The sequence below is a fragment of the Enhydra lutris genome, unplaced genomic scaffold (assembly GCF_002288905.1).
Source record: "Enhydra lutris kenyoni isolate GAN:26980312 unplaced genomic scaffold, ASM228890v2 scaffoldscaffold3, whole genome shotgun sequence".
In the NCBI taxonomy this organism is placed as follows: domain Eukaryota; kingdom Metazoa; phylum Chordata; class Mammalia; order Carnivora; family Mustelidae; genus Enhydra; species Enhydra lutris.
The window spans coordinates 36,438,411-36,463,464 of NW_019154087.1; the positions used below are offsets into that span (position 1 = coordinate 36,438,411).

Consider the following 25,054-nt stretch of genomic DNA (forward strand, 5'->3'; position numbering starts at 1 on the left):
GAGAATAATTTAATTATTGTTTATAATTCATGTCCATTCTCTATTATCACTATGTTAAACAAGCACCCACCTTAGAGCAATTGATCACAAGATACCTTTATCAGTTCTTTACATAATTAGCCCAGAACAAAGTGTAATGCTCCTCTACATCAGAAAAGTATAAAAAATATCACATAGAAAAAAAAAGAAGAGTGTAAAGATATATAAAGTATAAAATGAAAGACTGTAAACAGCTTTCTCAAGACTTTTGAGTTCACTAATCCAAAAACTCTGTATACTTATCTAGTAACGGCTGCATTAATTCTGTTCTCCATGTTTGTGTTGCTTACATATTTAGCCCATCCTGCTGACTTCAGAACTTTAACTGTGCATGGAAAAATAATTCTGTTGTACTTACACCAGTCAACTTTACCAACCTTGTCAGCATATGGAGCATAAGGACTTCAGAGAATTATCTACTAAACAGGAATAATAAGATGAGAAGTCTTTAAAATTAGTAAATTTTTGTAATAAAGAGTCACAAATTTCCTAAGTGCTACACTGGGGTAAGAGGGGGAGCACAGTTAGCTAGGGGGTTGTAAGCATAGTTAGGTATCAAAATATGAGATTTGAGGAAAGCTCAGAAGAAGGAAAGGGGGATTGTAGTGCATTGAGTGATGCTATATCTATATTTATTCTCTGTAACTTGTGGGTGTTATCTTATTTAGAAAAAGAGTTTTACAGGTATAATTAAGTAAAGAATCTTGGGAGAGCTAAAGAGATTGCCCTTAATTATCCAAGTGGATCTTAAATCCTACAGTAAATGTCCTTATAATTGAAAATCAGAGAGAGATTTGAGATAGACAGAAGAAGAGGAGGCAATATGACCACAGAGACAGAGCTCAGAGAGAGGCAATCACAGTCAAGTAATACCAGGATAGCCAAGAGAAGCTAGAAGAGGCAGTTTCCTCCAAGAATCTACGGAAAGAACACAACCCTCCTAGAGAGTTGGGTTTAGGACTCCCAGCCTTCAACATTGTGAAAGAATAAACTTATGTTGTTATAAGCCAGTACATTTGAGGTTATTTGTTATGGCAGTCACAGGAAACTAACATAGGTACTATGTCAAGAAAATATACTTTCCAATATTCTTGGTGCTGTTAATAATGAGTCTTACCAATAGTTAGACAATGTTTCCGTTTAGAGAAGAAAATGTGGAAATGTTTTTGGATATTGTAACCAATATTGACATGAGAAAACTATTAACTAATGTCATACAAACTTATGTAAAATAAAATTTGATATTTGTTATTATCATAAACAAGGACATTCACTTTAAGCAAGACAAGTAAATTACATAAGAAGAAGTTATAGGAAGATATAAGAAACAGCAAAGGAAACAATTAACAAAATGAAAGGGAACTTACAAAATGGAAAAAATAAATATTTTTTGAACAATGTATCTGATATGGGGTTAATATTAAAAATATATGAAGAACTCAGAACTCAATACCCAAAAAATAAATAACCCAATTAAAAAGTGGGCAAAAACTCTAAATAGGCACCTCTCAAACAGAAGAACTTTAAATGGCTAACAGGTATATGAAAAAGTGTGCAATGTCACTAGTCATTATGGAAATTAAAACCACAATGAGATATTATCTCACATCTGTCAAGATCCCTATTATTAAAAAAAAGAGAGAGAGAGAGAGAGAGAGCAAGTGTTAGCAAAGATGTAGACAAAAGAGAACCTTTGCTGGTGGAAACATAAGTTAGTATGGCCATTATAAAAACAATATAGAAGTTCTTCAAGAAATTAACAATGGAACTACCATATGATGCAGCAGTCCCACTTCTGAGTATATATCCAAAGGATCTGAAATTAGTACTGCAAAGAGATATCTTCACTCCCATGCTCATTGAAGCACTATTTACAGTAGTCCAGATATACAAACAACGTAAATGTCCTTTGACAGATGCATGGATAAAGATGCACATCAAAAATATTACTCAATCATTAAGAAGAACAAAATCCTGCCATTGTGACAACATGGATGTAGCTAGAGGACATTGTGTTAACTGAATAAACAACATAAAAGTAGAAACACTGCATGACCTCATTTATACGTGGAATCTAAAATAGTCAAATTCATAGAAACAGAGAGTAGGATGGTGATTGACAAGGGTGAAGAGGGGAAAATTGGAGATTCTGGGCAAACAGTACAAAGTTTCAGTTACACAAGATCAGTAAGTTCTAGAGATCTAATATACAGCATGGTGAAGATAATTAAGAGTATTGTATTGTATTCTTGAAATTTGTGAAGAGGATAGATCTTAACAAATCTTCTCAACATACACACACAAAATGATAACTATGTGGAGGTGACAAATATGCTAATTAGTTTGATTGTGGTGGTGATTTCACAATGCGTACAGCATATATATCAAAATATCAAGTTATACACCTTAACTATATACAACTTTTAATTATCAAAGACATTTCAACAAAGATGACAAAAAAAGAAGCTTCCCCATTCCACTCCTATTCCATCTGCCTTATGGATTCTGATGATCTGTTTTTCTTTTACACTAACAAATTAATAATATTAAACTTACATTTTAGTGAAACTTAGAGAATACATTAATTTTTTACAAAATTATTATTATTTGCTATTGGAAAACTAATAAAATTAAGCAGAAGGAAAAATATGACTCAAAATAATTGTAATAATAATAAGACTCAATATTTAATGGAAAATTTTAAGCCAGGACTAATAACAAAGTTAAGAAAAGAATCAGATTCCTATTGATTACTCTTAAAACTGAATTAATAAATCAGATTAATATTTATATTATCTTAAAAGTGTAATAACTTATCCTAACAAAATATGCTTCTCCTTCTCTATAGTCTTCAAAGTCCAGATCAAGCTTCACCTCCTAACAGATTTCCAGTCTACTGTAGCCTACAGCACTCTCTGTCCTCTGAACTGATTAATTTGTACTTCTCATTTTTTACCTAATACATTTTGTTCCTATTGGTCAATTCACCTATGTTATCATTCAACAATTAAAATTAGAAAAGGTCTGAAGACAATAGCTATTACAGAAAAAAAATTAGGATAAATGAAAAAAATATATACTGCTAAGTGAGGTTTACACAAGATAACATAGCCAAAGATCTGACTTATCCACCACGTTTGACTATTAAAGAGGGCACATATTGCATGGAGCACTGGGTGTGGTGCATAAACAATGAATTATGGATCACTGAAAAAAAAACTAAATTAATCTAAATTTTTAAAAAAAGAAAGCAACAACATGGTGGGGTTACTGTCTTAGCAAAACCTGTCTATGATTTCAGCTACATAAATACCACCATGTAGAAGACAACAGAGGGTCATAAAACAGAAAATGGTCTGAAAAGTATTCCTTATGAAAGTAACACATTTTATTAGCCATATCATCTTTTTTTTTTTTTTTCCAAAAACTGGTCCTACTTTTCTGTGTGAACTTAGGACAAATTAATGAATATATCTGTGCTCCAATTTTCCCATATATAAAATGAGGAACATCACAGTATCCATTTTATACTGTTTATGTGTTCATTAAATAGCATAATACCTCAGTTATTATTAATGCTCAATATACATTTTTGATTGACTAATACTGCAAAACACTGCAAATAAAAAACATTTTTAGGGGTACCTGGGTGGCTCAGTCATTAAGTGTGTGCCTTCAGCTCAAGTCATGATCTCCTAGGATAGAGCCCTGCTTCTGGCTCCCTGCTTGGTGAGAAGTTTGCTTCTCACTCTCCCACTCCCCCTGCTTGTGTTCTCTATTTTGCTGTCTCTCTCTCTCTGTGTGTGTCAAATAAATAAATATAATCTTTTAAGAAAATTTTTAAACTTTATTTGCATAACTCAGACATTTATTCACCACATAACTCCAATTGTTAATAGAAAGATCAAATTCAATTAAAAATTGCACCTGGACTACAGTAAACTAAATCCACATTAGCTCAGAAAAGGGCCTATGTAACTTCCTTACCTCTTTTTTTTTAAGATTTTATTTATTTATTTGACAGAGACAGTGAGAAAGGGAATACAAGCAAAGGGAGGGGGAAAGGGAGAAGCAGGCTTCCTGCTGAGCAGGGAGCCTAATGCAGACCTCGATCTCAGGACCCTGGGATCATGATCTAAGCCGAAGGCAGACACTTAACAACTGAGCCACTCAGGTGCCCTAACTTCCTTACTTCTTATCAATCATAAAATTCTTCCTCTAACTTGCAAAGAAGTCTATTAATCCAGTATCATAATCACACACCAGGTGGTATATTTTCCTTCATTACATTTCCCTTGAAATCAGCACATTTCTTTAGTAAAAATCGATCAATAACCATAGATCTGAATTCTCTTGTCTTTTCAACTGGTTCATATGAGATATCTATCTTCCTTTACGACATTTTGACAATGTGATGCACTCTTAAGCAAGTCAATTCAACAACGGAATTTGGTAAATCTTGGTTTGTCTTTGAGATGTCGTTTATGGGTCTTGAAAATTAGAATTTTGTCCCTACAAAGCACTCGTATGAGTTCTCCCATTCAGAATTATCACTATCACTCTATCAATTAGGGAAAAGAGGACAGAAAATTGAGATCAAATTTGGAGCAATGAATGGATAGTGGGGGAAAAGAAGGAGAAAAATGTCTATAAGAATGGGAAGACGACTCTGAGAGTGACAAAAATGGTTAAAAAAAGAGATACTAAAAATGTGTCCAAAGCAAGCCATCTACTTAGGAATATTGTAGAAATACAATCATAGCTTGCTCATCAAAATTATTTCCATACTTTCCCTTTGGCAACTCATATCCTAAAAGAACTTGTTCCAAGTGACCGTCAAGGAAACATGCAAAATCTGAAAATCTGAAGGAATTTCTACACTGACTCCTCCCAAACAGTCAAACTAAAAAGTTTCATGGTGCTATACTTCAAATTTAAATTTTAGAATTCAACTATACATTTAGCTTGGGCAGGAAAGAAGAGGGTGAACACCACAGGAAAAAGAAACTGGAAAAATGAAACCTCAATCGTAAAGAAAAACAAAGATATTGTAATAGAAATAATATAGAGAACAATATCATAGCTATGATATTGGATGATATGCAATTAATTTTTTAAATGTTATTTTGATGAATTTTACAGGTAGTTTCTTCATTTACTTATGCAATTATTAAGTCAACAGGTATTTCCTAAGCATGTACTATTTTTCAGGACTGGTATTTTTAACTGATGTAACGCTTATGCCAAAAACAAATTTATGGCATGTATATATGTATGTATGTTTGTGCGTGTATATATATATTTTTTCAATTTACAATATATATTGTGATATATATCTACACAAATTTTTAAATGGATTCAAGTTTTATTTTAAAATAATAAGTTGTTTTCAGACATGAATTTTAAGGTATTTATCTTTTTTAAAATTAGAAATTATATTAAAACCAAAATATAGGCCAGGGTATTTATGACACTTAAAGAAAATCCACAGTACATTTGTGTATCACCCTAGAGGGCTAGGGTGATAAATGGTGAGTAGAATGCATGAATTCACATATTAAAGGTATTCAAGTATAAACTGACACAATTGAGCATGCTGTCTCTGGCTCAATAAGCACAGAAACAGTATTTAGAAACCTAGAGTGAACCATGACAGTAATATGCCAAAAACTGGGTCATTGGAAACTGTATCTTTAAACTGCAAAGATGTGTCTGTCCTTTTATTTTAAACTAAATAACTTGATATTAGATTCAGATTACTACTCTTTCAGTGATACGAGGATGAGTTAACCACAGACACCTTAAGTGTCTTGCATATGAGAAAGTAAGTGTTGTATCAACAAAGTATAACATTTACAGGTTTGTTTGTTTTTTTTTAAGATTTTTTTTTTTTTTTTTTGACAGACAGATCACGAGTAGGCAGAGAGGCAGGCAGAGAGAGAGGAGGAGGCAGGCTCCCCGCTGAGCAGAGAGCCCGATGCAGGACTCCATCCCAGGACCCTGAGATCATGACCTGAGCTGAGGGCAGAGGCTTTAACCACTGAGCCACCCAGGCACCCCTACAGGTTTTTTTTTTTAAATGTTAGAATTTTTCCAGGCCAGAGTTGCTGCCTCTTAACAGAACTATTCTTCCAAGTTTAAAAAATTTAAGTACATCTTTACATATCTAACAATTATAAACATAACCACACAATCAATCTTTCCCTGTCTCTGTCTCTCTCAGACAAACTGAATAGTTTAGCCATCTCTGTATTTGTAGATTCCCCCGTCACTCATCTGAGACATTTTAAAATGATTGCATTTCATATAGTAATAGTTTGGATGACCTTACAAATTATATATTACATCAACTTGATTAGCCTTATAAATTGGGTACCAAAAAGCAATTTTCATTAATAAAGGAACTTTGTTGATGTGTTTTTAAAATTACATTATTTCACAATAGCAAATTTTAAATAACCATATTTGGCTATATATTGTGACAATAGGTAAAATGATCATATGACATATATAAATATATATTTTTATATAATTTATAACACACACATATATAATCTTTTTAAGAATACAGTTTTAATCTGAATGGAAATAAATAAAATAGAGACTAAAAAGACAATTATTAAGATAAATAAAATTAACAACCGATTCTTCTAAAAGATAAAAATTGGCAAAGCTTTAGTTAGACTCACCAAGAACAACAGAGAGAAGCTCAAATAAAATCAGATATGAATGAGAAGTTACAACTGACATCACAGAAATACAAAGGGTTATAAAACTATGACAATAGTTTATGAACAATTACATGCCAAGAAACTGGACAACCTAGAAGAAATCAGTATATTCTTAAAAGTTTACAATCTTCCAAGACTGAATCATGAAGAAACAGAAAATCTGATAGACCAATTACTAGTAACGAGATTGAATCAGGAATAAAAAACTTCCCAACAAACAAAAGTCTAGGAGGTTATGGATTCACAGGTGAATTCTACCAAACAAAGAAGATATAATACCTATCCTTCTCAAAATCTTCAATTTATCAACAAAATGATAGCAAAGTAAATAAAGAAACATATTAAAAGAATCACATGTTATGATCAAGGGATTTATTCCAGAGATGCAAGGATGCTTCAACATCTACAAATCAATCAACATGACATATCACACTGACAAAGTGAAGGATAATAATCACATAATCTTCTCAATAGATGCAAAAAAGCTCTTGAAAAAATTCAACATCAATTTATGAAAAAACTCTCAACAAAGTAGTAGAGAGGTAATGTACTTAACAGCATAAAGGCCATATATGGCAATCCACAGTTAATATCTTATTCAACAGTATAGCTGAAAGCTTTTCTAAGATCAAGAACAAGACAGGGATGTGTGCTTTCTCCACTTTTGTTCAACACAGTGTTGGAAGTCCCCACCACAGCAATTAAGCAAGAAAAAAGAGAAATAAAAGGCAGAAAGGAAGAAAATAAAAAGAAAAAGAAAAACTAAAATAAATAAATAAAATTGTCGCTATCTGCTGATGGATTATACGATATATAGAAAAACACAAATACTCCACCATTGTAATAATAAATGAATTCAGTTAAGTTGCAAATTATAAAATTAATATACAAAAATCTGTTCCATTTCTATACATTGATAATGAAGTGGCAGAAACACAAATAAAGAAAAAATAACATGTACAATTAAATCAAAAAGAATAAAATACCTAGGAATAAATTTAACCAGAAGTAAAAGAACTGTATAATGAAAACATTGACACTGATGAAAGAAACTGAAGACACAAATAAATGGAAAGATGTACCATGATCATGAGCTGGAATAATTAGTATTGTAAAAATTTCTACACTACCCATAGCAATCTACAGCTTCAGTGAAATCCCTATCAAAAATTCCAGTAACACTTTTTCATAGAACTAAAGCAATAATTCTAAAATTTTTATAGAACCACAAAAGACCCCAAATAACCCAAAACAATCTTGTGACAAAAGAACAATGCTGGAGGCATCATGATTCTTGATTTCAAACTATACTAAAAACATAATCAAAGCAGTATGATACTGGCATAAGAACAGAAATAGACACACAGATAAATAGAATAAAAAGCACAGAAATAAACCCACTGATATAGGGTCAATTAGTCTATGACAAAATAGGCAAGAATACACAATGGGAAAAGAGCAATCTCTTCAATAAATGGTACTCACAACTACATGCAAAAGAATGACACTAGAACATTATCTGACATTATATACAAAAATAAACTAATGTGGATTAAAGACCTAAAACTCCTAGAAGAAAATATAGGTAGGATTGACATCAATCCTAGCAATACTCTTTTTTGACCTGTCACCAAAGCCAAGAGAAACACAAACAAAATTAACAAATGGTACCACATTAAACTAAAAAGCTCCTGCATGGTGAAGGAAATCAACAACAAAATTAAATAGTGCAACCTACTGAATGGGAGAAGATAATTGAAAATCATATCTGATAAGGGGTTAATATCCAACATACATAAAGAACTTATACAACTCAGTAACAAAAAAAAATCTGGTTACAAATGGGTAGAGGGTCTAAATAGACATCTTTTCAAAGACATATGGATGTCCAACAGGCACATGAAAACATGGGCAGCATCACAAATTATCAGGGAAATGTAAATCAAATCCATAATGAGATATCACCTCACACCTGTCAGAACAGCTATTATTACAAAGATGAAAAATCAAAAGTGTTGGTGAAAATGTGAAAAAAGGTAAGCTTCATGAACAACTGGTGGGAATCTAAATTGGTGCAGCCAATATGGAAAGCAGTATGGAGGCTTCTCAATAGTTAAAAAATAAAACTACCATATGATCTAGTAATTCCATTACTGGGTACCTATCCAAGGAAAACAAAAACACTAATTTGAAAAGATATATGCACTTATATTCACTGCAGCACTATTTACAATAGGGAAGACATGGAAACATCAGCATCCATTGTTGGATGGGTAGATGAAGAAAATGTTGTGTGTATATGCATGCATGCACACACACATGGAATACCCCTCAGCACTAAAAAAAGAATGATATTTTGCCATCTGCAATAACATAGATGAATTCTGAGGGTACCACACTAAGTGACATAAGTCAGACAGAGGAAGACAAATACATCATGATTTCACCTATGTGTGAGGTTAAAAAAACAAAACAAACAAAACAAAATCCAGACTTATGGATATGATGGTTGTCAGGGGTAGGGGTAGAAATGGGTGAAGGTAATTAAGAAGTAGGAACTTTCTGTTATAAAATAAATAAGTCATGCAGATGTACTGTACAGCATGGGGAATATGGTCAATAACAGTGGTAACAGGTGGCAGATGGTAACTGGATCTATCATGGTGAATATTTTCTAATGTGGGACAAAATGTCAAATCACTATGTTGTATGCCTGAAACTAATATAATACTGTATGACACTTTACCTCAATAAATTTAAAAAAAAGACTGTAAAAAAAAGTACAACTTTAAATACCATATTTAGAAAACTGTATCAAATATTTTTCTTCTACATAATGGTTAGAATATTAACAGGTTCTGATATATATATATATATATATATATATATATATATGTATTAGCCATTAATATGTTTTATTATTTTCATCATTTCTAACCAGTGAACAAGAATGGAAACTAAAGTAATGAGGCATTAAGGATATGTAAGCATATAATGAGTTTTATTTCAATATATTATAAAATTTTACTAGTTATATTGCAATAGACAAATTATATAACCCCTGTGTGCCACAATTTCATCTTCTAGGGATAATATAAGAATCAACTACATTGATTTGTGATAATTAAATAATAAAATATTTGTAAACTTTTCAAATAACAGCTTATCTTTAATATAAAACTTACCTTTAACTTAGTTTTTAAACTTTTAAATAAAAAAATTATCAGCACATCAAATCACTGTGCAATCCTAAAATGCCCTAACAGTAACTAGGCTATCATTCACTCATAAGGTGCAACTGTTCCTTGAACTTCATCTGATACTTATATTTCCAACATCATTATAAGATTTTTGGAACAAATATGTCCTTTTTAAAAGGTCTTTTATATGTCCTGCAATGGGCAATATAATGCTAGTAAAGCAAATATTTAATGAATTCTTACTGAAACAGTACATTTTTATATATTTGATGAGTCTGTTACCTATTTGTATGAAATAGTACATTTTTATATATTTGAAAATTAACAGTGGGTCTCATTCTCTTATTTTTCTAAAAATGATATACCTCTAATCAATTCTTAAGTGATATGTTTTAGTATATGGTTTATTAAAGAAAATATTTTAATATATTAACATCATACAAAAGAATTAAATGCAATTAATAAAACATAAGGCCATATCTTTGAGAAAATTTAAAGATGGAATTGTTAAATTATCACTGAGTTTCTAGGAAACAATAAAATACATTCATTATTTTTTCAGCTTTATTGAAGTACAGTTAACAAAAATTTTATGTATTTAATATATACATTTTGATGGTATTGAACATATGCATATACTCATAATATCACCACCACAATGAAGTCAATAAATATTTCTATCACCACCAAAATATTTCTGGGTCCACTTTTTTGTGTGTATGCATAAGAAGAGTTTACAAATGAGATATACCCTCCTAACAATATTTTAAATGTACAGCACCATACTGTTCATTTATTTTTTATGAGTACCTATAGCATTAATAGCCAGAACTTGAAATAACTATTTATGAAACAGCTTTGAAAAGTAAGGTAAGATTTTCCGAAGATTAAAAAGTACCAATATTAAAAAAAATATATGTGTGTGGCACTTTCACTTCTAGCCAAGATAAGTCACAGCACCAAAGTTAACAATCCACCAAAACAACTAAAAACTTAACAAAATATATGAAACAATAGTTCTTACATTTTTTGATATCAGGATATATAGGACAGTGATACCTGAGGGACAAGAAACAAACAAGGTGATCCCAACAATTGTTCTGACTTACAACCTAAAGAACACTTCTAAGACCATGGTAAAGGACAGGAGACTAGACAGTCCAGCATACTCCCAAAGTACTCCTCCTTATGTAGTCAACAGAGTACCCATTAGTGTATGTGTGTAGGTATACTATCTAAAGCTGGAGAAAGAAACACATGAAAGTTGTAGACATATTATTTACTAAGGTTTATTTTTATTATTATCATTTTTTAATTTGGCAGAGAGGTAGAGAGCGCAAGTAAGCAGAGCAGCAGGCAGAGGGAGAGAGAGAAGCAGGCTCCCTGCTGAGCAGGGAGCCCGATGCAGAGCTCTATCCCAGGGCCTGTAATCACGACCTGAGCTGAAGGCAGCCACTTAACCAACTGGGCCAGCCAGTGCCCCCACTAAGGTTTACTTGAGGCTGAAGCTATTGGCTATTCTTAATAAGAAAATGGAAAACCTCCTAATAGGGCAGTAAGTACTTGGAACAGTTTGCAAAAGAGTAAATCTGAAAAAGTAGCCTTAGAAACCACTCAAAATGAAAACATAGAGAAAAAATAACAACAACAACAACAAAAAAGAGCATTAGTAAATCATGGGAAAACCAAGAAATCTATACTTGTGTGTTTGGAGTCCATAAAGAAGGGAGGAGCAGTGCTAGCTATTCCTGGCATTTGAGGAGCTGGCAGGCAGGAATCATGGATCAGGTAATGCAATTCACTGAGCCAAGTTGGCAGGTTGTGAAGGACTGAATTCAGCTGGTTATTAGATGTACTAAACCTGACAGAAAAGAATTCCAGAAGATTGCCAAGGCAACAACAATAGGATGTGCTATAATGGGATTCATTTGACTTTTTTTATGTGAAATTGATCTGTATCCCTACTAATAACATTGTTGGTGGCTGAGTATCTTTTTAGAAGTTTTTCGTCTTAGGAATTAGTGAACAAGTGAGGATTTGAGAAGTTCATGGAATAAAAATTTGCCTATATGTTTTGTGTTTTTCTTTCTTTGTTTTCTTCCAAGATGTTTTACATTTCTAAATTAAAATAATTTCAAAATAAAAAAAATAAGACAGAAGCAGAAAAATATAATGGCTCACTTTTCCCCCCAAATTTGATGAAAACTATAAATCCATGGATTCAAAAACTTAACAAACTTCAAGTGCAAGAGATATGCAAAGAATCAGACCAAAGCACATCATAATCAAATTGCTTAAAACCAAGAAAAAGGAGAACCTCTTAAAAACAGCTACATGGGAAAAATGAAAAACATTATATACAGAGGAACAAGATAAAGAACAGCTGATTTATCATCACAAACAATACAAGCCAGAAGACAATGGATCAACATTTTTAAAGTACTGAAAAAGAAACTGTCAACTAATTATATTTTTTACCTAGTTTAAAAAAAATTAAAAAACAAAAGTAAAATGAAGACATTACATACAAAAGATTTAAAAATTAATTACCAGGCAGACCTTCAGGTATAAAAAGAATGATCCAAATATAAGTATGGACTGGCACAAGTGAATGAAGAGCCTTAGGAATGAAAATTATGTGGGTAAATGTATTTTTCCTATTAAATGTCTTTAAAACACAACTATTTAAAGGGAAAAGTAATGAGGTAGTGTGGGCTTATACATATTCAGAAGTAAAATACATGACAACAATAACACACAGGCCATGAGAGGAAAAATGGGGGAATAATGATTTCAGATTCCTATACTATTTTAAAATGGTATAATACCCAAGTTAAGTAATATCTAAGTAATCTAAGTAATATCTAAGCAGACTCTAAGTTAAATATGAATACTATAAATCCTAAAGTAATCTCTCAAATAATACAACAAAGTAAATAAATAAGTCAACCAAAAGGCAACAGAGAATCAAAACAAATGCTCAATTAATCGAAAAGGAAGCAAAACAAGAGAACAAAGCATAGGACAAACAAAAGAAATAGCAAGATGGTAGATTTAAGTTCAGCCATATCAAAACCACCTTAAATACAAATGATCTTAACAAAATTAAAAGACAGAAATATTTAGATTGGATTAAGATTTTTAAAAAGCAACATCCCACTATATATGCTGCCTATAAAACATGCACTTTAAACACAAAAACACAAACATGTTATAATAAAAGATTGATACTGTGCTTGCACTAATCAAAACACAACTGGATTAAGTATAGTAATATCAGGCAAAGTAAATTTCTGAACAAAGAATATTACCCTTTGTGAACAATTATGACCAGATACAGAGAAGCTCATCTCACAGTGATAAAGGGGGCAATGCAAGAGAACAAAACAATTCTAAATGTTTAAGTGTTTAATAATAGCTAAGCAAAAACACACACAGCAAAAACAGACTGGACTTCAAAGGGAAAAAAACAAATACATAAGTATACAAAGAAATTTCAACACCTCTCTCACAATAGTTGATAGAACATATTTACAGGAATTCAATAAAGATGTAAAAGACTTGAACATCATTATTATCCAAACTGACATTATTGATAATTATACAGCATGTCAACTAACAACAGCAAAACACACATTCCTATCAATTAATATAAAACATTTACCATGACAGACCAATTCTAGGTTAAAATTCTGAGGAGCCTAGAAATAAAAGGAAAATGCCTGAACCTGAAAACCCATGTATGAAAAATCTACAGCTAACATTATACTTAATGGTGAAAACTGTTAAGATCAAGAACATGCCAAGAATGTTCACTCTCATCTTGTCCATTCCACGTTGTCCTAGAGATATTAGCTGATCAAACAAATTAGAAAAATGTCATCCAAAATTGAAGAAATAAAATCTGATTTACCAGTAGTTGATATGATTGTCATCTATGAAGAAAATCCAACAGACTCTACATAAAAGACACCAGAACTAAAAAACATTTGCCAGATTTTAGGATACAAGATTGAACAAATCAAATAGACAAATTGATCAACATTGTTAGTCATTAGGGAAATGCAAATTAAAACCACAATGAGACACTACTATGTACATGTTTCAATGTCTATTTTTTTTTTAAATGACCACACCAAGTGTTACTGAAGATGTAGAATAACTGGGGCTCTCATATACTACCAGTGACTAAGTAAAATTGTATAATTAATTTTGGAAAGCAACCAGCAGTTTCTTAAAAGTTAAACATATAAGCTGTTCCACTTCTAAGTCTTTACCCAGAACTTGTAAAAGCATATATCCAAAGACTTGATTAATAATGTTCATAGGAGCTTTATTTCTAATAATTAAAAGTTAGAAACAACCCAAATGCCCAGCAATATATGAATAGATTTTTAAAAAATCAATGTATATTAATATGATGGAATACTACTCAGCAATAAAAAATGAACTACTCATAAACACTTAAATATAGATGCCATAATATTATAGCTGAATTAAAGAAACAAGACCAAAATGGAATATATAATGCATGATTCCATACATAGAAGTCTAGAAAATGCAAACTAATACAGTGGCAAGATAATCAACATTTGCCTCGGGCTGGAGTTTGCAAACAGGAAATGTGGGAGGGAGGAACTACAAAGAAGCAAATGAGAATTGATGTGGGGGAGATAATCATTGTCTTGATGGTTATTATGGTTCATATATACATTAAATGTACAAATTGTAGAATTTAAATATGTATCATTTACTACATGTCATGTATACCATGATAAAGCTGTTAAAATGCATATGTAAATTATTTCGATTGACTCTGTTGGTCATTTCTGACTATTGTAAAAATCTTAGGAGTCAGAGTTAAAAAAAAAAACCCACAAATGTTACAACTATCTTCATATTATGCAGCATGGCATGGCATGGAAGAAAGCATAGCAGGAAAAAGGAAAACAGGAGATCTGTGTTCTAGTTCTAGTTTTGTAATGACTGCCTCACTGACTGTGGTTAAATCACTGAACCACTCAAGCCTCCAGTTTACTCACCTATAAAGTGAAAAGGCTGTACAAGATCATTGGTCCTCAGCCTTGTCTGGATTTATGGAACATTTTGGAATATTGGTTTTTAGGACTGGGCAACTAAATGAATTAAAGAATCACCAACAAAATTCTTTGTAGATCAACAATAATTAAAAAATAATCCATATCTTATTCCAATACCACACAGTAATTTTTTAAAAAATCTACACTGAACATTCAATCTCCTTGCCTTTCTACTGTATCATTTTGCCCTTATACTGCTCTATTATATATGCAAATGGTAAAGTTCTCATATGTTCCAGGAAAAATGCTATCTTTCCTTGAAACTGGCTTGAACGTACCATTGCAATTTGTTATTCACTGACAGGATTTGTGCCTAATGCAACAATAGACTACACATCAACTTGTTGATGTTCGAGGAATACTGTACACGGAGAGTATTAACAAAATTAAAGTACATGTTTCTCAAAATTGAACAGTATTCCAGGGAAGCAGTGAGTACCACTGTTTTACATAATCTCTAAGGCCTGTTCCAGATCACTATTTTAAATCTGTAAGATTTGCAAAATCCTATCAATCATTCTTGTTTGATGCTTTAGAGATGATGTCTATACGTTACGAGTCACAGCTAACACACAATAAGCGTAAATTCTGTTCACCTATGAAACACTAGTTGTTTCATGCCCTTGAACTTTATTTAGAATGCAGATGAAATTCCAAGCTATCTTAGCCAATTTTTACTTAAAGCTCCTTCTTCTCTTTTTAATACATTTCAGTTTTGGATAAGACTTTATTCCTCAGTTAGGCTGTGCCAAAACTCTAAGAATTCCAGGCAATTCTTTATACTTAGAAAGACTACATAAAGAATAGTCCCTATTAAAGAGGGATGAGGGCTTCCTTTGACAATACTGAAATAAATTTGTTTCTCTTTTTCAAAAATGAATAAAGGTTGCACTACTATAAAGCTTAATTATTGGTATTTTTTAAACAAATTGATATTTTTTTAATCAAAATATTGAATGGGTCGTGGGCCACATTTGAGGAGTTTTCTATGGATGGTTAAAGTTAGTGAAAAATATTCACCTCCCTCTCCCTATCTTTTTAGTTTTATTTGGAAGTTTTCATTTTTAGCTGATAAAGAAGAGAGAAATTTAATATTCAGGGAAAATTGTCTCCTAAACTCAAGGTCCACATCCAATTATAACTTAGTATACTTAGAGCTTTTAGAAATACCAATGAAAATGGATCTTTCTATTCTCTTATTTGGGCAAAATATTTGGCACCTGTCTTCAAAAAAAGCCTTCTAAGCAAAATTTTAATATATTGAAGACATTATCTCTGCTATCAATAGGTTTGGAATATATTATGAACTAAATATTTTGTGCATATATAATGCTATCTCCTGGACTATAGCAAAACCAGTGTCTCCTTAATTTATTAATATAACTGCATTTTCAAATTTTATTCTTATTAAAGTAATTTTAGTCCTTATTATTATGAAAATAATTAAGGGAGCAATGAACTTCTCTCTGTGACTAAGCCTTCTTAGATTTGCTTTATTACCTCTGAACATCTCTCATTAACTCTTATTTTTAATCATGCCTTCAGAAAAAAAATTACAGAGACCTCAAAGCTGAGATGGATTTGGGGTTATTCTCTAAAATTTTGTACTTTTGTTGTGGTTTTGGTCTTCATTTCCTTTGTTTGGTTTTGTTGCTTGCTTGTGCCTTTTTCCTGTAACTCTTCTCCTGACCCAATATCAATTTGTCTAACCCCCTTCGCATTGGATTGCTCTAATACTGGAAGTGGATGCTATAATAAAAACAAGCTTTTCATTTTCCTATAACTGTTTTTGGAAATAGTATGCAAAATAACTGGAAACTAAAGAAAATATTTTCAAAGGAATAAATCTCTTTGATTAGGAATTCTTCTGATTCGTTATTATATAACCAAATATTTTGAGTAAGTGGAGCTTCTAAAGTACATCAGGTATGTACATGAGCTTTGATAGAACTAGGATCCAGTCCCAGTTCTTCCACTTTCTACTAGCTGAATGACTTTGGTAAAGTCATTTCATTTCTCTAAATTTTAATATTCTGACCTCAAAACTTGAGCAAAATTATAGAACCTATAGAAGGTGGTTTATTAAAAACTTGTATTACCTAATGATGAAAGCTTTTAGCATGATAACTGCTATATAATAAACAGTCAATAAATGTTAAATAGTATTTTTGTATCTCCAGAACATGGTAACAATGCTTATAGTATATAACTGTATTTTTGTTTGCATTGGGTGGATAAATTAACTTATTCTTCTTAGTTTAGATAAAAGCTGACATGGCGTCAGTTCATTACAACCTCTATGATATACATATATTACTGATGATCTAGTACTTCTTTGGGACAAATTTTCATATACTCATAGGTAAGTTTACATTTCTCACCATTCATGCAGTTTTAATATGACTATTTTACATTGCCCATTTCCAAGACATACTAATCTCTTAGAGGACTTCTAAAATATCAGTTATACAAGGTGAAAAAAATTGGGGACCAATTTAAGCCTAGTTTCATAGATACTAACAATTTAGAGAACGTAGAATAAATTTTAAAAGCTAAACAGTCTCATTGGTTTAACAGAAAAATAAGCTTAGCATAAAAAAGAGGGTTAGAAGAAGGAGCAAAATATAGACAAAAATTAATAAAAGCAAGAATCTGAAGTATAATTAAAGAAAAAAGTGCAAGACTCATTTTTAAAGAAAAATAAGTGTAAATCCATATAAAAATTCTGAAAAGCATTGAAAATCTACATGATAAAAATAATACAAAAGGATTCTGTGAGGGTGTCAACCTCTTTCTGTACAGGATCTTTCTTTTGTCCAAACAATCTACTGCCTAAAGAGGTAAATTAGTAAAACTTGCAATTTTGGTTGTTTATTACCCCATTTATAAGTCAAGATTCATGCAAATGTATTAGTCGCTTTTCATATTAGTGGAAATGGGTAGAAAACTGAACTGACCTTGGTATTAACATTTCACAATCTCATTATTTATTCTATTGGCACCTAATTTAATATCATAAACAGAAGGACATGTCAAACAAGAGCTCCAAACAAACAATATTATGATGCTTTGTAAACTGCAAATAAATACTTAATTAGATACTTTTCAAAGGAAAGATCGAATTAGACGAATGTAAGCTCTTCCTCAATGAATATTTTGATGAAACTGCAAACAAAAGTGCCCCATCATTCACACCCCTAAGAGTTTTTTTATTTGTTGCTGGTAAATTATAACTCTGTGTAAATAATTTTTAAAATAAACTCCATAATACCAATGAGCAAGCAAATCAAGCATTCTGGTAAAATGATGCCTTATGCTAGCAGTATGGCATTTTCTTGGCTGGCATATATGTAATCCCAACAAAAAACACACTTTAATTAATTAAAACATCGTTATTAATTAAGTAATGTCTTTTTCAATTTGTATGCATTCTCTCTGCTTAAAATTTCCTTCACCTACCTCTCCACTCCTTTTCTGACAAAAATCCCTACTCATCCTTCAAAATTCTTCCCAGGAGAGTTTACTTTTTTGAAGGACTTGCCTTAGCTTCCTATGAGAATTAGGTAATTTTCTGTACAACTGCCCTATTTTATACATATGCCTATTTTGAAATAAATCAACCCTTTTTACTATTCATGTGTTTACATTACATTATGTGTTTACAAATCTGTAAGCTCGAGATCAAAGAACTTGTCTTTTTCATTTTGATTCCTTGGAGCCTGACCCACACTATCAAATGTTAGTTGAACTGAACATGATATACTGGATTTACACATTGCCTTTTTTTGAGCTGTTCTGACACTCTTAAAATTGATACACAGTGACAGTGTTAGTAGGCATTATATTGTTTTGTCATCAGAAGAAAATAGCTAAATATATTGTCTTAATTCATCTAGACTGTGCTAAAGTACATAGAACAACAAGTAAATACACCTACTAAAACCCTTCTAGTGTGAAGGATATAGCTTTATGTCTAACATTTTTTTCTTTCTCTTAACTGAACTGAAATGATCTGAAGACTCTGTTTGAACTAAGGTTAAGGTAGGAAAGAGAATACAATAAAGAAAAAATCCTCTTAGAATACAAAGAAGGTAAGTTGTTGCTAACAAAGCACACAATTAAAGCACTTTGTTTGTTTGTTTTTTAATTAAAGGAGTTTTAAACAGAGCTATACTTTTTCCACTCTTTCTCATTCCTTTGGTTCTTGCTACAACAGCCCTAATTCTTAATTTCTTCATTATAGACATATTATAGACTCTATGATAGAATAGGAAGGAATGATGGAGATGAGAGGAAGATTGTATGTTCCACAATTTAGGAAAGGATATTTTATGAATATTTGAGAATGGGATGGGAATGGTCACTGAAAGTGACTTATTATATAAGGGGGGGGGAGGGCAAGGGAAGAAGCATTTAAAAGGAAGAGAAGCTGAAGAAAATAACAATTGGGTTTTTAAAAAGGGGGAAAAAAACGGAAACAAATAGAGGTGGTAAGACTAAGATGGAGACTGGGATCAGTAGAATCATCAGACCTCAATGAATCTAACATCCAGCATCTCACTTCACATCATGGAAGAAATATAGATGAGAAAGAGTTACTCTTTCTCTTCTCATCACTTACTTTTCCTCTTAAAATTAGCAATAGGAGGCTTAAGTCCTAGTGTTCCTGAATATTTTATATAAAGTTCTTTAAACAAAAAGAAGCTGTGTGAGAACAGGTATAAGAAGAACAAAAATCAATATGGAAGTGAATAAATGAAGAGTGACCTTCAACTCGTTTTTGTAAATCACTGTTGACAATTTCAGTGAACTGGATTTGATACCTTAGGTTTCAATACAAATTTATCCAAGTCCCTTGATTTCTGTTGGTCTTAAAGATAAGACTCACTGTTGTTCAACTTACCGCAGACATTTTTTTCCTTTCTTTTCCGAAAGATATATATGAATGATTAAAAATAAGACCTAATTACATTAAGTTATTCTCATAAATGGTGTGGTTCAAAAGTTTCAGATATAACTCTGTGACGGTAAAATTCATTCTGTGTACTTAAACTCAGTGAGATGGATCTGTATTTAAGTAAACATCAATACCCCAAATGAGGGTTTCTACAGGAAGAGTGAGTTTATAATTTAATGGTGCAGAAAAAAACACAAATGATTTTACAAGCAAGAATCCTGAAAGACAATTCTAAGTGGGTGGATGAGGGTAAAAAACCTCAGTTTGAGAGAATAATGTACAACATCTAGATTGACAATAGTTTCTGACCCTGAATTCTGAAACAGAATTAGGAAATGAAAAACTGTCAGTTTTAAATAAGAACTTTACAGTAACTAGTTACTACATTTTAGAATTTTAGATACATTTTAGAATTGTTTGACTTTCATACTAATGGCATATGAAATCAAGAATCATTTAATAAGAGCCTTGAAAAAAATAATAGAAATATAAACAGAGAGCTATTTTTATAAACTATGTATTATATTAATTTTATAATGTTATAAATCACTTTTCTCTTATATAAACATGAATTTATATAGAAACTTGAATTTAAACCTATACAAATTTGAACGAGAGAAAATTGTGTCCCTTACAATAAAAGTGCATCTACTTCTTCTGATTTTATTGATTTCAACAGAAACGAGAGCTTTGTCAGACATCAAAATACACCTGTGTAGCCATATGTACCTGCACAAGTCTCACTGGCTTCATCTTTTGTCCGTAAGACCCTCAGTGATACATCAAGAGTGACTTAAGAGAGTTCTATGAGGAATCATACACATATTTTACTTCTTTTTTATTTTAAGCAAGATAATTAAATTATATAAGTCAAAGTAAAAGAAAATAATATTGTAGGAATATACCTTGGTCAGGAAGACCTTAAATTAAAAATTATAGAATATCATCTCCCAAAGTAGCAAGCCATTTTCATAACCTTAACCAATTCTTTCTGGAGCTTTCAGATAATAACAACAAAATATATTTCAGTGTTGAATAGTGACCTTCAGCACAAATTGAAAACCTTAACTTTATTCTTAAGCCAAAATATATTATTTTCTTCCAGCTAAGGGTTGTTAGAAAAAAAATCAACAGCCACACAGAAATACTTTTTAATTTATCATATTTTTAAACAATGACAGAGTAAAAAAAATTTGACTTTTTCCCACCATAACAATCCTGAATAGCAAATTCAGTGATAAGAATGGTTAAGAATCCTGCTTGAGTATAGTAATACAATTAAAGATAAAGCTTTCTCCTTGTTAGATTGTGATGGGTAGACAACTGCAGTGTTTGATATCAACCATAATACACCTTTAATTTAGTGATGTGAGTATTGTGAATTGTAATTATATTGCTATTTATTGCCCATTGCAGAGGGGGGAAAAAAGAGTTTATCTTGTGTTTTCAAATCCCTGCTCAGGAAAGGAATTTTGTATTCATAAAGTAAAGTACTATGTTCTGGAGCAATGCTTATTAGTTGAATACATAAAACATTTTGTAATGCCCTACATAACAGGCATTTTATCTGTACAAAGATTACCAAAATATACAAAAATTACAGCTACTGAAGATGCAACATAAAATTTCAGTGGTGTGGTTAAAAAGTCAAAAGAGTTGAATTACACACTTCTAAGTTGATGAACATTTTCTTGGGAATAATACCTACAAACTCCCTGCTACTCTAGCATAATAGTGTGCTCCTACTGGAAAATAATCACTGTGTCAAATCTCTAATGAATTAAAAATATGAAATGAAAATTAACTACCCAAACTATACTGGTGACCATAAGCAAAATTTAAACACTCAAAAGAAAATAAAACAAGCCTATGGAATAGGAGAAGATACTTGGAAATGACATATCAGATAAAGGACTAATATACATAATCTATAAAGAACTTAGTAAGATCTATAAAGAATTCCTCAAATTCAACACACACAAAATAGATAATCACATCAAAAAATGGACAGAAGACATGAAGAGACACTTCTCCAAAGAAGACATATGAATGGCTAAAAGGCACATGAAAAAATGTTCATCATCATTAGCAATCAGGGAGATTCAAATTAAAACCTTATTGAGATACCACCTTACACCAATTAGAATAGACAAAATCAACAAGACAGTAAACAACAAGTGTTGGAGAGTATGTGGAGAAAGAGGAACCCTCTTACACTGTTGGTGGGATTGCCAGTTGGTGCAGCCACATTGCAAAACAGTGTAGAGATTCCTTAAGAAATTAAAAATAGAGCTACCCTATGACCCTGCAATTACACTACTGGGTATTTATCCCAAAGATACTGATGTAGTGAAAAGAAGGGCCAGCTGTACCCCAACATTCATAGCAGCAAAGACCACAGCTGCCAAAGTGGAAAGAAACAAGATGCCCTTCAACAGATGAATGGATAAAGAAGATAAGGTTCATATATACAATGGAGTATTATGCCTCCATCAGAAAGGATGAATATCCAACTTTTGTATAACATGGACGGGACTGGAAGAGATTATGCTAAGTGAAATAAGTCAAGCAGAGAGAATCAATTATCATATGGTTTTACTTACTTGTGGAGCATAAGGAATAATATGGAGGACATTGGGAGATGGAGAGGAGAGCTGAGTTAGGGGAGAGTGGAAGAGGGAGACAAACCATGAGAGACTGTGGACTCTGAGAAACAGACTGAGGGTTTTGGAGGAGTGTGGGGTGGGGAGTTGGTTGAGCCTGGTTGTGGGTATTATGGAGGGCATGTATTCCATGGAGCACTGGGTGTGGTGCATAAACAATGAATTTTGGGACACTGAAAATAAAATAAAATGGGGGGAAAAAAAAGAACTTACTAAACTCAACACCCAAAAAACAAATAATCCAGTCAAGATATGGGCAGAAGAGGGAGAAGGCAAGATGTAGAGGAGTAGGAAACTGAAATATCATTAGGTCCCAGGAGTTCAGCTAGATAGTTATCAAACCATTCTGAACACCTACAAACTCAATAGAGGAGAAGAAGAGCAGCAATTCTAGGAACAGAAAATCGAACACCTTATGGAAGGTAGGACGTGCAGAGAAGTGAATTCAAAGCGACAGAAAGATAGACTGCAGGGGGAAGTGGCTGGCTCCTGGCAAGCAGTGGAGCAGCAGACCACAAAATCAGAACCTTTAGAAGTCTGCTCCACTAAGGGACATCACTTGAGAGATTAAGCAGGGGCCCTCACTGGGACAATGAGTTCTCAGGACCTGCAGGGTCACAGAAAGACCAGGGGTGCCTGAGTGCAGCAGAGCACCCAGGTATCAGAGCAGGGAAGCTGGCTACAGAGACAGGGCTGAGAACTGCGCTCTCAGCTCAGGATTACCTTAAACCATGATCTGAGGCACAGTCAGGCCACCACTAATCAAACAGGGATCCAACAAGTACCAGATCCAGGGAAACTCCCTCCTTACTCCTCTGGGAAGAGCAGTGCAGGAGTATGTAGCAGAAATCTTCTGGGTTAGGAGACTCCAAATGGGGCTGTGTGCCAGAGACAGAAAGACTTGGTCACAGGCCAGGTAAGCACAGAGAGCAGCTGGAGACCAAGGAGACGTGAGGGATTGACTGGTTTTCTCTGAGGGTGCACTGAGGAGTGGGGTCCTGAACTCTCAACTCCTCTGGGCTGGAGACTGAGAGGCTAGCAGTTTCATTCCTGTCCTCCAAAGTAGTATGGAAAGCATTCAGGGAACAAAAGCTACCAAGAGTGAACGAGAGCAGATTACATAGCCTGGCCCCTGGCAAGGTCAGTGCAATTTGACCTTGGGCAAAGACATTTGAGAATCTCTACAACAGGCCCCTCCCCCAGAAGATCAGCAAGAATATCCAGCCAAGACCAAGTTCATTGATTAATGAGAACTGTGGAACTCCAGAGCTAAGGGGAAAGCAACACAGAATTCATATTGCTTTGTTTTTTTTTCCCATGATGCTTTAGTCTTGCAAAGGCAAATTTTTTATTTTATTTTTTTATGTTCTTTTTTTAAACTTTTCCTCTTTCTACTCTTAACTTTTTAAACTATTTTATCTTATCAATACCTTTTTAAAAATCTTTTTTTTTTAAGATTTTATTTATTTATTTGACAGAGAGAGATCACAAGTAACCAGAGAGGCAGGCAGACAGAGAGGGGAAAGCAGGCTCCCTGCTGAGCACAGAGCCCAATGCAGGACTCGATCCCAGGACCCTGAGATCATGACCTGAGCCAAAGGCAGAGGCTTAACCCACTGAGCCACCCAGGCGCCCTAAAATATCTTTTTAAATTTTCATTGTAACAGTCATATTGTATCCCTCCATTTTATTTAACCTTCCTTTTTCTATACATAAAGGTTTTTTTTTTCTTTAATATTTTGGGATACAATTTCTTTTAACAGATAAAAATATACCCTAAATCTACCACGTGGCTTTGTTCTAGTCTCTAGACAGATCATATTCTCTCCTCTTTTTTTTTCCTTTTTTCTTTCTACAATCAACTTATTTTATCAATTTCCTTTTTAGAATCTTTTTTAATTTTCATCTTACACTCATATTCAATCACTTCATCCTGTTTACCCATATTCTTATATATATGAAAGTTTTTCTTTCATTAAAACTTTGGGAGGTACTTTTTTCTAAGAGACAAGAATATACCCAAAATAAAGTGGGTGGCTCTGGTCAATTCACCAGTCTAATACATATTTTTTTTTATTTTTATTTTTTCTCCCTTTCTTCTCTCCTTGCTTTCAGGTCTCTTCTGACTTAGTTAGCATATATTTTTCTGGAGTTTTTGTCAAACATTTAGTATTTTATTATCTTGTTCATATATTCATATCTGGATAAAATGACAAAGCAGAAAACTCACCACAAAAAAAAGAACAAGAGGCAGTAACAAGGGCTAGGGACCTAATCAATACGGACATTGGTAATATGTCAGAACCAAAGTTCAGAATGGTGATTATCAAGGAGCTATCTGAGCTCGAAAAAGGCATGGAAGATA

General features: G+C 32.6%; 1 protein-coding gene and 1 pseudogene across 2 annotated transcripts in view; one reads left to right on the forward strand and one right to left on the reverse strand.

Annotated features, from left to right (window-relative positions):
- The window catches only part of LOC111155139 (glutamate ionotropic receptor delta type subunit 2), a 1,452,064-nt gene that overhangs the window by 1,267,106 nt on the left and 159,904 nt on the right, over positions 1–25,054 (reverse strand). The gene's annotated exons all lie outside the window — the stretch shown is intronic.
- LOC111155154 lies at positions 11,750–11,957 on the forward strand (annotated as a pseudogene).